Consider the following 14300-nt stretch of genomic DNA (forward strand, 5'->3'; position numbering starts at 1 on the left):
GATTCTTGCTTCTTGTAGTTATTTTGCTTGGTGATAATACTGTTTTCTTTTGTTGGGAAATTCTGGACTTTTTGAGAATCCTGATTGTGATGATATAATAGAAGAAAACTTTGGTTGTAGATTTTAGTATAATTGAGTGTGGTGAATTTTTTGTTATGGAATGCTAGTCTGTGCTTCTGTATGTTTCCACTAGGGATGCACATCAACATACCAGTCTTCAAATATTCTTGGTAGTTAATGCTTGATGTTACTTAACAACCATCCTATATTCTTGTATTAAAATAAATACATGTCTCATCTAAAACATGATTGGTCAACAACTTTCTGATTTCCTGATATGCATGTTATTAACTGACTCCACAAATATATCCATGTTGCACATCATGTTTGCCATGCGTTCATTGTAGCTTATAGAATAATTTCAAATAGAATTCTGGGATAATTATGCTACCTTAAAATAGGTTATGAAGTATTTGAGGTATTCTGTTTTTATGTGGTGGGTAAACTTGTCTTGGAATTAAAAGGATTTTGAAAGTTGCTTAGGGAGCTCCCTGCTTTTGTGAACTCATTTATCAATTATGATGTCAAATTTCAGAAGTTTGTTATTAACATACTGGTATTTTGTTTCTTTTTTTTTTGAGACGGAGTTTCGCTCTTGTTACCCAGGCTGGAGCGCAATGGCGCGATCTCGGCTCACCGCAACCTCCGCCTCCTGGGTTCAGGCAATTCTCCTGCCTCAGCCTCCTGAGTAGCTGGGATTACAGGCACGCGCCACCGTGCCCAGCTAATGTATTGTAGTTTTAGTAGAGACGGGGTTTCACCATGTTGACCAGGATGGTCTCGATCTCTTGACCTCGTGATCCACCCGCCTCAGCCTCCCAAAGTGCTGGGATTACAGGCGTGAGCCACCGCGCCTGGCCCATTTTGTTTCTTACAGGTTCTTGTAATAGAATATTACAAGTGGGAACTATATAGATAATTACATGAAATAGTGCTGGTTGTCTAGAATTTTCATGATCTTGTTTAAGATATTAGTGAAAACACCCTTTATCTGGTATATTTACCTATGATACTACCTTTACTGATTTCAGCAAGTAGTTACAATCTGTGCGTTGAAGTCTTTATTTACTCATTTATTCGAGACAGAGTCTCACTCTGTTGTGCAGACTGAGGTACAGTGGTGTGATCTCGGCTCATGGCAACCTCCGCCCCCTGGGCTGAAGCGATTCTTCTACCTCAGGCTTCTGAGTAGCTCGGATTGCAGGTGTGGGCCACCACACCTAGCTAATTTTTATATTTTTAGTAGAGACAGGGTTTCACCGTGTTGGCCAGCCTGGTCTCGAACTCCTGACCTCAGGTGATCTGACCAACTCAGCCTCCCAAAGTGCTGGGATTATAGGTGTGAGCCACCATGCCCAGCCATGGGTTGAAGTTTTTAAAGGTATGTCTTTTAGTCAGTAGTACATTGCTTCGTTCTGTCTTACATTTGCATTCCAGTTCTCTTCATCATGTTCATAGACATGTTAATGTTTAGTATATGAGTTTTATGTAATAAAGGAAGGTATATTTTCATGGGATTTTTGTAGTGGGAGAATGACATCTGGGCCTGAAATAGGATATTTGTGTTGCAACTTTTTCAGTGTCATGTGATACCATACTTTGACCACTTAGTTGATGCCTCTGAAAGGAAGAGAATCTGATGGCTAAACTTTGACGTGTCGTCAGTGTGGATCCTACTCAGTAGTGTCACAACGAGGCTGAAAATCGTATTAAGTGCTTTTAGGACAGAAACATAAACTGCTCAGGTAAAATAACATTGTAAAGAAAAATAAGAGTATATTGCAGAGGCCTTGGCTAGATTCATGATGATACAGGACCTTGTCTGAACATAATGATTTCAAAACTTGAGCTTAAAAATGACACTCTGAAATCTAGTCAGTGTGCCTCACTAGACTTTGTGATTTCAAGATTTTCTGCAGAAAATGTTGTGAAAACTTTGAATACATAAAAATGGCAGGTGTAGTATTGCACTTTGCTAGTTCCTCAGATACCCTTTTTTGTTTGTGTAGATACTATGAGTTACTTTTTTTTTCTACATGTTGTACGTTGTTGAAAGCTAAAAAGAAGCTTGCCCTGGATCGCAGAAGGCACAGGCACTTGGTCAGATGGAAACAAGGATGTGTAAAAATGAGACTACCACCTCTCGGATAAAAAAAATAAAAGTGCCAGAGTTCTAGGGTTCTAAGCGTTGTCCAGGAAGGAGGAGGAATAATATTTATGGAGCATATATTATGGAACACAGTGAGTATAGTACATGCTTTTACATGAATACTATTGGCATTTTAGGACAGTTGATTTTGTTTCTATGTTTTTTTCTTTAGCTGTGTGCAGTTGATCAACTTGTACAAAGCCGACAATAGATGTTTAAGAAATACTAAGCATTCAATGAATGGGACGGCAATACTAATTTCTGTAAAGAGAGATATTATCTCACAGCCTAGGTTGGAATTTAGTGCCATTAATATATCTCACTGCAGCCTTGAACTCAGCCCAAACGATCCTTTCACCTCACCCACCAGAGTAGCTGGTACTACAGTCACATGCCAACATGCCTGGCTAATTTTAGTTCTGTAATTTTTTTAGAGCTGAACTCTCACACTGTTGCTTAGGCTGGTCTTGAACTCCTGGCCTCAAGCCATCATTTTGCCTCAGCTCGTATTGTAGGTGTGAGCCACTGTGCCAAGAGCTAATTTTTTTCATGTTAGAAAACAAGTTTTTAGGTATTTTACGATTACTTCTTTATGACAGAATATCTGATCAGAATCTAGGCCTAATATCTGACTTCATACATTTACACCATGAAGTAGTTAGCCATTCCCAAATGCAGGTCATTTGACTTAGTGTTCACCAGCACTTGTTTAGTACCTTGCAGTGTTGTTTACAGTGTATTTCTGGTTATGGTTTTGGGGTTACTTGGTGGTTGTGGTTAAAAAGTAGAAATCAGCAAATGCTGTTGGACTTTACGGGAGTGAGAAGGTCTCTTTTGCACAATGAGGTAGGGAATACTTAATTAAATAGAAATATTTGAGGCTGAGCATGGTGGCTCAAGCCTGTAATCCCAGCACTTTGGGAGGCTGAGGTGGGCAGATCACCTGATATCAGGAGTTTGAGAATAGCCTGGCCAACATAGCAATATTCTGTCTCAAAAAATACAAAAATTAGCCAAGCTTAGTGGTGTGTGCCTATAATCCCAGCTACTCGGGAGGCTGAGGGAGGAGAATTGCTTGAACCTAGGAGCCAGAGGTTGCAGTGAGCCAATACCATGTCACTGCACTCCAGCCTGGGAATAAGACAGATAAGACTCCTCTGGGAAGAAAAGTACAAATTTTTGAGTTAAAAAGTTCAAATGATGGATTGTTAAGCCAATAGAAAGTAGAGTGGTTGGGACTATTGTAGAAATACATGTTGGTAAATGGATGAGGTATTGTACAATAAGGAGGGGGTTGCAGACATGGAGAAATAGTATTTCTAGCTCTTCCACTTTCAGTGTCATCTAGCTGGGTCGTTGGAATTGTTTTGAAATACAATGCTTGCTTGCCCATGAGTTTTAAGAACTAATAATAATGTAGAAATCATTAGTAGGAAAAGCTTGGCTGGGTTAATTTGCTTTGCTGAGATGATTCAACTTGAAGTGAGGTCCATACTAAGGGCCCAAAATTCAAGAAGGACCCTCTATTTGAACTTAATGTTCAGTTAATGTAAATCATTTTCTGTTGAACTAATGAGAATACAGTGACCAAGAGGGTTAGGTAATTGTGTGTCTGAATTGTTTGGACAGTTTCCCCTCTTTTGAATGCCATGTTGGTATAGATATTTTCATTTTATGTTACATTATTTGTTCTTTGGTAGCAAACATTTGAGTTGGAAGGATACAGTTCCTGAAATCTAATGATTTCATGTTTAGGAGGTGGGTATCAGGAATAATAGTGTGAGTTCTCATTATAAAATTTGGATTGTGTTACTTTGCTACTTTGCTGCTTGTCAGGGAAGTTAGTAGTTAGTTTAGGCCTCCTTCAGAATCCTTTTGTTGGACTTTGTGCATCATATGTTGTGTCAGCCTGGATTTTGTTTATCCTCCTTTGTATTTCCATACCGTTTGTTTACACTTAACTCTGGAATATTTTGAAGTATGTTTTCAGTGTACTCTAGTCCTAAAATTGGTTTACATTGAATTATTGTGGAGAATAGCAAGTTGTTGATAATATCAGTGGTGGCATTAGGATATTTCCGTTTCAGTTCTTTGGACAGTTTGCTAATGGAAATGATTATTGTATTTAGCTCTATGAGACCCAGCGTGGCAGATTGGTTGTGCGTGTGTTCGTGTGTGTGTGTTTGTTTCCTTCATGTAGATTGTTGTGTGTTTCCTTCATATAGATGACTGTGTGTGTCTTCATACTTTTCCTTAAATCTGTGTGCTTTGAATGATACTGTTGTTGTTTTTTATCCATAGTCACATAAAACTCTTATCGTTTATTCTTCCAGGCCATGGATTGTCCCTATGGGTAGAGATACGCTGTCTGTAGGGATTAATTTTTTTAAAACATATTTTTACTAGTTGATGGGAAAGACATTGGGAAAGACCTGGGCTGGATTTGTGATGAGCTGTGTTTACTGAGCATGATGAAGTAAAGCTCAATGTGATTACTCTGAAGTCCAGCCTCAGTATCAGTCCTAAGGACTCAGGACACAAATACTCAAGACATAAATTCTTAGACGCTATGTTTCACAAGGCTTTTCATATCAGTTACAGGCTAAAGATAATGGCGTGTTGTAGGTCTTTCCAGCGGAATAGAGGGAAGTTGGTTCTATATCCTTTAGTACAGTTAACCTTTTGTAGAGGGTGTTCTATGTTCATTGCATTGGTATGTCTCATCTTTGGTGCAATCTTGGCTCACTGTGACTCTGCCTCCTGTGTTCAGACACTTCTTGTCTCAGTCTCCAAAGGAGCTGGGATTACAAGCATGTGGTAACATGCCCAGCTAATTTTTGTATATTTTTGTGGAGACAGGCTTTGCCATGTTTGCCAGGAAGGTCTGTAAGTGATCCACCCACCTCAGCCTCCCAAAGTCCTGGGATTACAGGTGTGAGCCACCCGCTCACCCCACACGGCCATACCTTTGCTTATTTCTGCTATGCATTTCAAGTGCTAACTTCAAGAGAGTAAGTACTTGGGAGCTCCCATGTTCTTTTTTTTTTTTTTTAACCCCATCACTTTCATCACCCAGTTCCAACTTTGTATGAAAGTTTCATGAGCATGTTTTTATCACTGAGGCAACTTCTCCATTTAGCATATAATTGAGAAATTGCTAATTTGTGGCTGAGACATTTCTTTGGTTTGAGATGAGACTTGATTTATATTTTTAGTGGAATGCTCAAGTTACATTTACAGGGCTCAATTCTACTTTTAATTAAGTTAACTGCTGTATCTTTAAAAGACATAAGTGGAGATTTAGTTTTGACTCTTAGATTCAGTTAAGGGAATGAAATGGCATTATATAGTTTTTGATGCTGAGCCCCATGGGGATTAAATAAAATACCATGCATTTTTTGAGTTACATCCCTAATCACACATTATTCTATACTCTTATTTTTGCTTGTATGATTGATGGTTCTTTAGTTATGTGTGATTGACATTCTATGAGTAGGTGCTTGTGTTTTGCCTCTAAGTAGTTATTATGAAGGAGGGATGGTGAATTAAAAGGTGATTTAGAAAAGACTATATTAAAATATATGCCATGAACAGTTGAATATAGCAAGATCGTATTATCTAGTTGTTACCTTAGTGGATAAATTCTGTATGTGTTATGTGTATACATATGTATATATTAATGATGTGGGTGCTGGTACTGTGTGACCACATGACAAATGACTGGTTTACAGAGAAAAGCTGTTGGGGTTCAGAGAAATGAACATTCTTTACAAAGTTCTTGTCTTTGAGTTTCTGTTTTTCTGGTAGAAATGTTAGTGTATTTATAACCTCTCAGATTTGTTTGGTAATGTTAGTGTTCCTGATCCAGGCAGTTAGGGATATGTTGGATGAACTGAGAAATACGAGTTTTTCCCTTCCTGCTAACTGAATTAGTTTCTAAACAACCAGGAAGTGGTAAAAAGAGGGAATTAGTGCCAGGTTTGTTGAGGTGTAGTGTTGACAGGGGGTCTATGATCTTCAGATACTTGGTGCAATCTAGAGAATACAGTGGTAGTTGCTGGCTCAGCCCAACCAAACAACCTCATTTGAGGGGTGATACTTCACAGAAGACCTAAAATAAATGCCCTAAAAATAAGAATCTCTGGAAGAGAGAGAGAGAGAGAGAGAGAGAGAGAGAGAGAGAGAGAGAGAGAGAGTGAGAGTGAGTGAGTGTGTGTGTGTGTGTGTGTGTGTGTGTGTGTTTTGGTGGAGTGGTAGGAGGAGGGTTGGATTGATGATGAGATGAATTGGATGACATTTCCATTCCTGCAAAAGGAGTCTGAGGTCCATCCAAGCTAATTCATGATAAAAGCAATTTGCTGAGAGTAGTGAAGGAATGAGTTAGCAGTAGATGGCAAATTACATTAATGAGTAGTAGGAGGAAAACAAGGAAAGAAACAAAGTTTAATGTGGTTAGAGCATGTTCTTCAGTTGTATGGAGGGAGAAAGGTGAATTGAGAATAATACTATGATTGTTTCATTTGTTGGAAATCTGAAAACTTGTTTGAATTGTGGAACAATAGATGTTATATGTTAGGAGTCGGAATTATCATTTACATGCAAGTTTCTGTTTTGCTTCAGAGAAGGAGTTTCAGCTGCCTTTTCCGTGTTAGCTTCTGTACCTTTTCTTGAGGTATAAATAGGTAATACTGTCTTTTACTGAGATTGTTTTAATTAGCAAGGTGTGCTGATTAAATGTATGTTCTTGCTAAATTATTATAAAGGACTATATTTCTAGGCAGCTTTGGTTAGTTAGTGGTTTGTTAAATTGATTGTTGAAAAGAATCACCTGAGGGTTTCTCAACACAGTTTACTGGGTCATGACATTAGCATTTCTGGCTTATTAGGCATAAGTATGAAAAGTTGATTTTTATCAAGTTCCTAGATGTTGCAGATTCTACGAACCACACTTAGAGTGCTATTGTATGTCTTTTACTATACACTGATATAAAAAATGAAATAATCATGTTATAGCATATTTTCAAATGTGATCATGACCAGGGAATCTTCAGAGAAAGTTGTCTTACATAATAATGTAAATCAGCGTAGAATAGTGTGTATATATATAAACAGTTTGTCATTTCCTGGGGAATACTAGACATATATCACTTAACAATAATACATTTCTAATGTAAGTTTAAATTACCTACCTCATATGAGGAAACAAGCTTATTTTTGATAATTTTCCTAGCATGAATCAACTATACCCATTTAAATCTAAAATAAACTAACTTTGAGTGAATTCAGCTATTTCTAAATTCAATCCAGCTAAATTCACTTTGGATAAAAGAAGAATTCCAGAAAACAGCAGATTAAAAAATAATATTTTATGAGCAGATAGTAATCTCGACGAATATATTGTGGTAATTTCTGCCTAATAACTACCCTTTTGGGAGAAGGAAAGGTAATCCTGTTTGTATTTAATGTTAATTACTGAACTTATTATAATTAGTTTTATTTATTTATTGTTTTATGTTAAGCATCTACTTCTGGTGGATTTATATATTTTGGGTTTGGGAAATACTGTTTTTTTTTTTTTTTTTTTTTTTTTTTTTTTTTTTTTCGGAAATTTCAACATAAAGCTTGGCATTCCAGTGATGTTAGTTGTTTTTGGAAATTCAGTACTGTTTTCCAGTGATGGGAATAGTGTTACAATGGACTGTTCTCTTACTTAAAAAGTGTAATATTAACCACTTTAGCTGAAACCCCTCCAGGTCTGGAAGTGCTGAAGAATATGGATATATTCAGGTCAAATCAGACTTAATTGTGATACAGCAACTGAACAAGAAACTCAGACTTCAAACAAGCATACCTCTTGGCTTGGACTGAATAAAGTGAGAAGAAATTACAGAGGATTTAAACATATATATGGCCTTTGAATTATTGAAATTATTTTGGAGGATGGTAACAAATTTGGGACATGTACTTTTTATTGTAATGTCAATTATATGATGTGTAACTCTCTCTCGTGAGCGTGGCTGGACACCGTGGCTTCACATTTTAGGTTTACTGGGTGTTTTTATCTATTGTGTGAATTACAGCCTTAGGTAATGATGTCAAGGTAGCAAGAAAAACTAAAAAATTCCATCCCTTAGAAATTATTAAAGTCACAACAACGATAACTTCTTCAAAAGCATTGACTTGCTGAAATAATGCTTTTCATTTGTCTAAGATGAGTACATGGCAGAATTTGGAAATAACAGTTTTAAAAGACTAAATACACTGACTTTTCTGATATCTTTCCCTCATAGAGAGAAGTTAACATTAATGATTTATTAGATGCCTTGATTGTAGTTTTTACTGCACTTTCTTCAAGGCCTAGCATAATAATTAGTGTCTAGTTAAGGTGTTAGATGGATAGTCAGTTTTTGTTCCATTGGTATGTTGTTAACCACAATCATTAGTAGAGTCAATACATGAATGAAGAAAGTAAAACAAATTTGTCCCCTAGTAGAGTACAGGCAAAGTATGGCTGTCTGTTACACCCTTGATTTTTTTTCTCTCCTTTGTTAGCGTTTAGGTCAAGAAAAAGCACATTTCATGTTACCACATAGCTGAGAGTAGGGAATTGGGACATATTGTCTTGCTTTAAATTAAAGTTGTTTTTCATCAAGTAGAGAGATTCCTAAGACATTGCCATATTTCTGGTTGGGGGTTTGTTAAAAGTAGAAAAGGTGGTTCCTTAAGGTTGTGTTTTTATTGGATACCTCCACCTACTTCAGGCTAGCTCACTGGAGAATAAATACTCCATACATTTTAAAAGAAAGCATGTGTTCACGTAAACTTGTCCTTTGAGCAAATCTGTTAGAAATCAAGAGGCCATTGCTGTTGGAGAGGTTAAGACAGAGTTTACTTATTAGTGGGTTGAGAGTAGTTGACAACATAAAAATAAATGAAAATGCATCTGTTATATTTGGGTTGGCAAAATATACTGGTTATTTACTCTGTTGATTCCTGTAGTAGACGTAAATATCTGCAATTCAATGTAAACAAGAAGGCTTGAAGAATTATTTTGAAAATGGACAAAACATGAACAGATGAAGAAGAATAACTGGAAAGTAAATTTGTGAAATGTCTCAAACTCATTTACATTCAGAAACATCCTTTTAAGATCACTGTGATACATGTGGCTGTCAATTCTGAAGAGACGTATACAGGAGATGCCAGCTAGGGTGCAAGGAGACTGCTTTCGTTCGTGGGCTAAATTGGAGCTTAAAAAAGATGGACCAGGATTATTTCCTTTAGAAACTTACTGTACAAAAGATACAGTTCACCCCATTACATAACTGATTTGGAATTTCTCTTCCATCTGAGGGCTTTGTCATCTTAACTGTATTCACATACTTTCAGCTGGTTCCCTTGCTTCTAACCTCAGATTCTTTAATTCATCTGTCTGGCAGAGCTGACGTGGGAAAAACAAGACAAACCTCATCAGGTTTTCTTTTCTTTTTGGAGATGAATTCTCACTGTGTCGCCCAGGCTGGAGTGCAGTCGCACAATCTTGGCTCACTGCAACCTCTGCCTTCCAGGTTCAGGCATTTCTCCTGCCTCAGCGTCCGCAGTAGCTGAGATTACAGGTGTGTGCCACCACGCCCAGCTAGTTTTTGTATTTTTAGTAGAGGTGAGGTTTCACCATGTTGGTCAGGCTGATCTCGAGCTCCTGACCTCGTGATCCACCTGCCTTGGTTTACAGGTGCTAGGTTTACAGGTTTGAGCCACCGCACTTGGCCAGGTTTTCTTACTAAATGAGCAGTTGTCATGTTTGAAGAGTTTTTAAAATAAGCAATAATCAAGAGAGAGGACAAAGATTGCATAATTTATAATATTTAGAACATCTTTTGCCACAATAAACTCTGGAAACCACCCACTTGTGGACACTGAACATTCGGATTAGTATATTTTGTGGCATTCCTTCACTCTAATCTTCTCCTTAAAAAATTTTTAGAAAGTTTTGCATCAGGAAGTACTGATTGCAACTTGTGATTTAGGGTAGATTTGTGAACCTTTTTTTCATTGAAATATATGAGCAGGAGGGAGTAACATGAGTGACTACCCCAACATTGAGAAAATTGTAGTTTACAGATTCTTCTGGAGCACTTTTATTTCTTGACTGTGGTGGAAGGTTAAAGTCCCATGGAGACGGCTGTTTTAAAGGGTCTTTGGCCATGGTCCGCTGTAGAGCCGTGGTCCAGATCTGCTCTCACTTGCCGCTGCCTTATAGAATCAGAACAGTAACTCATTCCAGATTCTTCCCCAGAATGCCATCTGAGTCACAGCTTGGCGGATGCATAAATAAATATCTGTGGAAAAACGTTTCAAATGTATAAAACTTGAAATATTTTGGCTGATCTGCACAAACTCAAATTGACAAGCCAACCCTGCAGGAATATGTTGATAGAAGGGGAAGGTTAACATTGTTGAATTCAGCTAGATGCTTCATCAGCTAGAAAGCCTTGGAAGAAAGAAATATAGATTGGTACTTGCCTGAACTTCAACCAAGGTTTTTTTTTTTCCTGCTATGGAGAGTCTACTTGCATTTGAAAGATTTACCAGTAAAAGCCCTGCACATGATACACTTGTGTGCACATGCATTAAGGACATCATTCCCACCCTTGTGCTAGCATTGTGAAAGAGCTCCAAATATTCAAATTGTATTAACTTCTTTTCCTGGATATATTTAGCTCATGGGTTTGTTTAAATATGTGGAAAAGTTATGTTTGGATAATAGTATTGAAGTGAAAATATAAGATACACATTGAATAATGTGTATGAATTGTTCATTGTGCCTTAGTTAAGCCAGACAATGAAATTAAATTTGTAATAGTTGTATTTTTTTGCATGATCTTACTTGGAAAGTAATTAGTTAAAGGCAAACGGATTTTGAACATGAATCTGTTCAGCTTGTTAATATGGTTGCTGTGGCTAAATAGCTGGTTTCCTAGGGAAGCTTCTGAAAACGTACTTGGTAGAATTTTATTCTAGAACAGATGTTAGAAAGGAATTCTCAGGTCACGGTTTAAAGATGTGTACAATTCTGTATTCACTTGTTGAGTGCATAAGGGCAATAGAAAATGACATGGAAAGTGTTTTATATCTTAATTAGAAAAAAAGGCATTTTGTTTATGTGCATTTGAGGATACATTATATAAAGTTCATAAGTATAATTGTTTTATGACATTTTCTTGATACATAGATATTGCTAACAATGAGTTTGCTAAAGTATATAGAAGCATTTTAGAAAATGATTGTAGAAATATAATTGTTAGATACCGCTGAGTGGGCTCTTACTAATCCTGTGTACATTAAAAATCCTTTTATTTTGGTTTATTGCTGTGATGTTTTTCTGGGGAAACTTAATGTATACAACTTCTAACTACAAAGTTTTATTAGTGCTGCTGTATGTATCAAAGTCATGGATGTAGATGTTATTTTGTCAGTGATCTTTCTGTTAAAATTTTCATGGTGTAAGATTGTTTTCATGATGGAATTGCCGAAAAGGCCAGCCAGGTTCAATGAACACTTGCATGTTAAGGGTTGGGTGGGCTTTTATATTACTTTGCATCTGTAATCAACCAGATTGTGTTACTAAATCTTAACCAGCGTAGATATGGCTGACATTTTACATTTTGGGGGAGATTAAATTGTTTCACAATAATGTCATTGGTTACAGATAGGAGTTTCTAGACTCTAGATGCCTTTGTAAGTATTAGGCAAATATTAGATGTGGATTTTGGAGATAACAGGGTGGGGTGTCAGGAGCCCTGTATGCATAGGAGCATATGTTGCAGGGCCTCCAGACTTAAATCCACGTGAAGATGCTGGGAGTCTTGCATATATGTTAACATTACATTGTAAAAAGGTAGACTGCTTTCCTTTTGCTAGTGGGAGTGTTAAATCACCTCTCGGAATATTAATTCATTAAATTGCCTCGAAACACTAATTCATTGCTGGTGGATATGGTAAATATTTTTAACGTCTAATTTTCTATATAATTCATGTGGGATGGAACCAGTTTTGCTTGCAAAAAGCAAACTTCATTGGATCATATTGGGCTTAATTTTTAGGTTGTGGTAGTTATAATTGGAATGTTCTTATAATTTCTATTATAATACTATATATCTTAATAGAAATATATATATGACTGTGTTTTTCTCACAGCTACAACATGGTGTATATGCAGTTTTTTGTATAACAAAAAAATTGCCATATGCAGTCAAATAGCATAGGATAAAAAAGTTCCCGTTTGCCAAAGAAATGTGACTTTCATCAGTAATGACTTGTTTTGATTTAAAATGTTTCTATTCGTAGAGGCATTTTAAGTATGTTATGGGAATGCTAGCAATGGGATGTTAAACCTGAGTTTATTAGGTGTTTGGCTGATCAATGGAACACTTGTGTTATGTGTATACAATATACATGGTTGTTACGTGTTTTTAAATCATAGGAGGGGTAATGTCTGCATGTTTCTAAATAATGTATACATACATATTTAGTGAAAGCTTTTATTCCCTTCTCCCCATAGTCAGATCATTTATATGTGTAAATAATTGAGCAGTGAAGGGGAATTTTGTTAGATGTGTATAAAACAGTCACAATATATAATTGTTTTGCTTTAAATGTTTACTCTTTGATTTGTAGGAATTACACATGTATTTGTGTATGCAGGTTTATTTATACATTCATATCACTGTATAAACAATATTTATTGCCATAGAATAGAAATATTCTTAAATTGCCTGAAATATTGTGTGGCTGCTAGAGTAGACAAATGTTACCTTTTGCTTTTTAGCATCTGCATACAGATTATTAATAGGCATATTTTGTGACCAGTGAACTACTAGGCAAGGACATACACACTTGAGTTTGATCAGTAGAAATGCTATGCCATGTTTATGTGGGATTTATGTAGTTGATGTAGAGTATAAATTGTACATAGAAGATAAATACAACATTTTTGAATATGCAATTACTGTTATTTTTGGAAATATATTTTCATTCAAAAGTAGAATTATTGTTTGCCAAAGGAGTTAGCATGTTTGTTCTTCTGAGGTTTGATTTTGAGGGTCTTTTGGGTTTTGGGTTCTGAAGTTTTAAAAAATGAGATAGTCTTTTTCTAAAACGTTTTTATATGAAAATGTACATTTTAATTTTTTTTCTTCCAATCTAATTGGTGGCTTGTCCCTTCCTGTGTTTATTGGGCTGTTGGGTGCTTGGATAGAGCTGGAGAGCATTTGACTGCTGTGTGAATAATAGATAAGCATCTTGAATAACATCTGAATTTCCTAGGTATGTAGAAACACCCACCGTACACATACATGAAGATGTATAATACATGAATGTTAAAGTGTGATTGAAAATGATCTTTTACCAATAGAAGTGTTAACCTTTATTTTGTTTTTTAATTTGGTGTTTATGTAGAGGTTTATTTGATTGTTGATATGTCCATGTATATAATATGTCATCTACCTTTATAAATGTGTAGAAATTTGTTATATTTAGTGGATATATTTTACCTAAAAATATAGGTCAGAAGCTTTTTATGTTTGCTGAAGTGAAGTGGGATACCAAACCTGTATGGTAGAGTGGGATTTTTAGATTGCTGTGTGTAGAGTCAGGTTCTATCTTTATAATCTATTCTTTTTCTATTAATACATAGACATTGCTGATGAATATATTTTTAAAAATCATTAATATAGGCATTAGCTTCCTGATTGACTTGTTTGTTGGGAGGCACATGGATAAGGATGTTGAATACTTTGTCATTTCATATCTGTAATGTACAGTTGTCACGTCGACCCTCCTACCTCCGGGGTTTTCATCTGCCAGCAAATGCAGCTGGAAAGTACAGCATTGGCAGAATCCGAAATCTGGTTAAACAGCACCCCATTGTCATTACCATAGGTTCCGTAGAGCTGACTGAGGGAGTGAGATGTGCTGATTTTGGTATGGGGGTGCGGTACAGGTACCAATCCCCCTCCATGGATATTGCCAGACAACTTTGCAGTCCTCTTTAGTTTTTTGTTGTTGTTGTTTTATAGATAGTGTAGACATA

At 36.4% G+C, this 14300-nt stretch overlaps 1 long non-coding RNA gene and 3 other non-coding genes across 4 annotated transcripts in view; all 4 read left to right on the forward strand.

Moving 5' to 3' along the window:
• Window positions 1–1343: 1343 nt before the first annotated feature.
• The window catches only part of LOC116537734, a 40307-nt gene continuing 27350 nt past the window's right edge, over window positions 1344–14300 (forward strand). The window contains exon 1 of the long non-coding RNA XR_004263294.1: window positions 1344–2301. This is a non-coding gene — a long non-coding RNA (uncharacterized LOC116537734). The remainder of the gene's footprint in view (window positions 2302–14300) is intronic.
• Window positions 1858–1932, forward strand: LOC116537788. Its single transcript, XR_004263336.1, has one exon. It is a non-coding gene; the product is annotated as a small nucleolar RNA SNORD107 (small nucleolar RNA).
• LOC116537786 lies at window positions 4649–4715 on the forward strand. Its single transcript, XR_004263334.1, has one exon. It is a non-coding gene; the product is annotated as a small nucleolar RNA SNORD64 (small nucleolar RNA).
• Window positions 6478–6535, forward strand: LOC116537787. Its single transcript, XR_004263335.1, has one exon. It is a non-coding gene; the product is annotated as a small nucleolar RNA SNORD108 (small nucleolar RNA).

Source organism: Sapajus apella, unplaced genomic scaffold (genome assembly GCF_009761245.1).
Source record: "Sapajus apella isolate SASKATOON/1434 unplaced genomic scaffold, GSC_monkey_1.0 scaffold113, whole genome shotgun sequence".
Taxonomy (NCBI): Eukaryota; Metazoa; Chordata; class Mammalia; order Primates; family Cebidae; genus Sapajus; species Sapajus apella.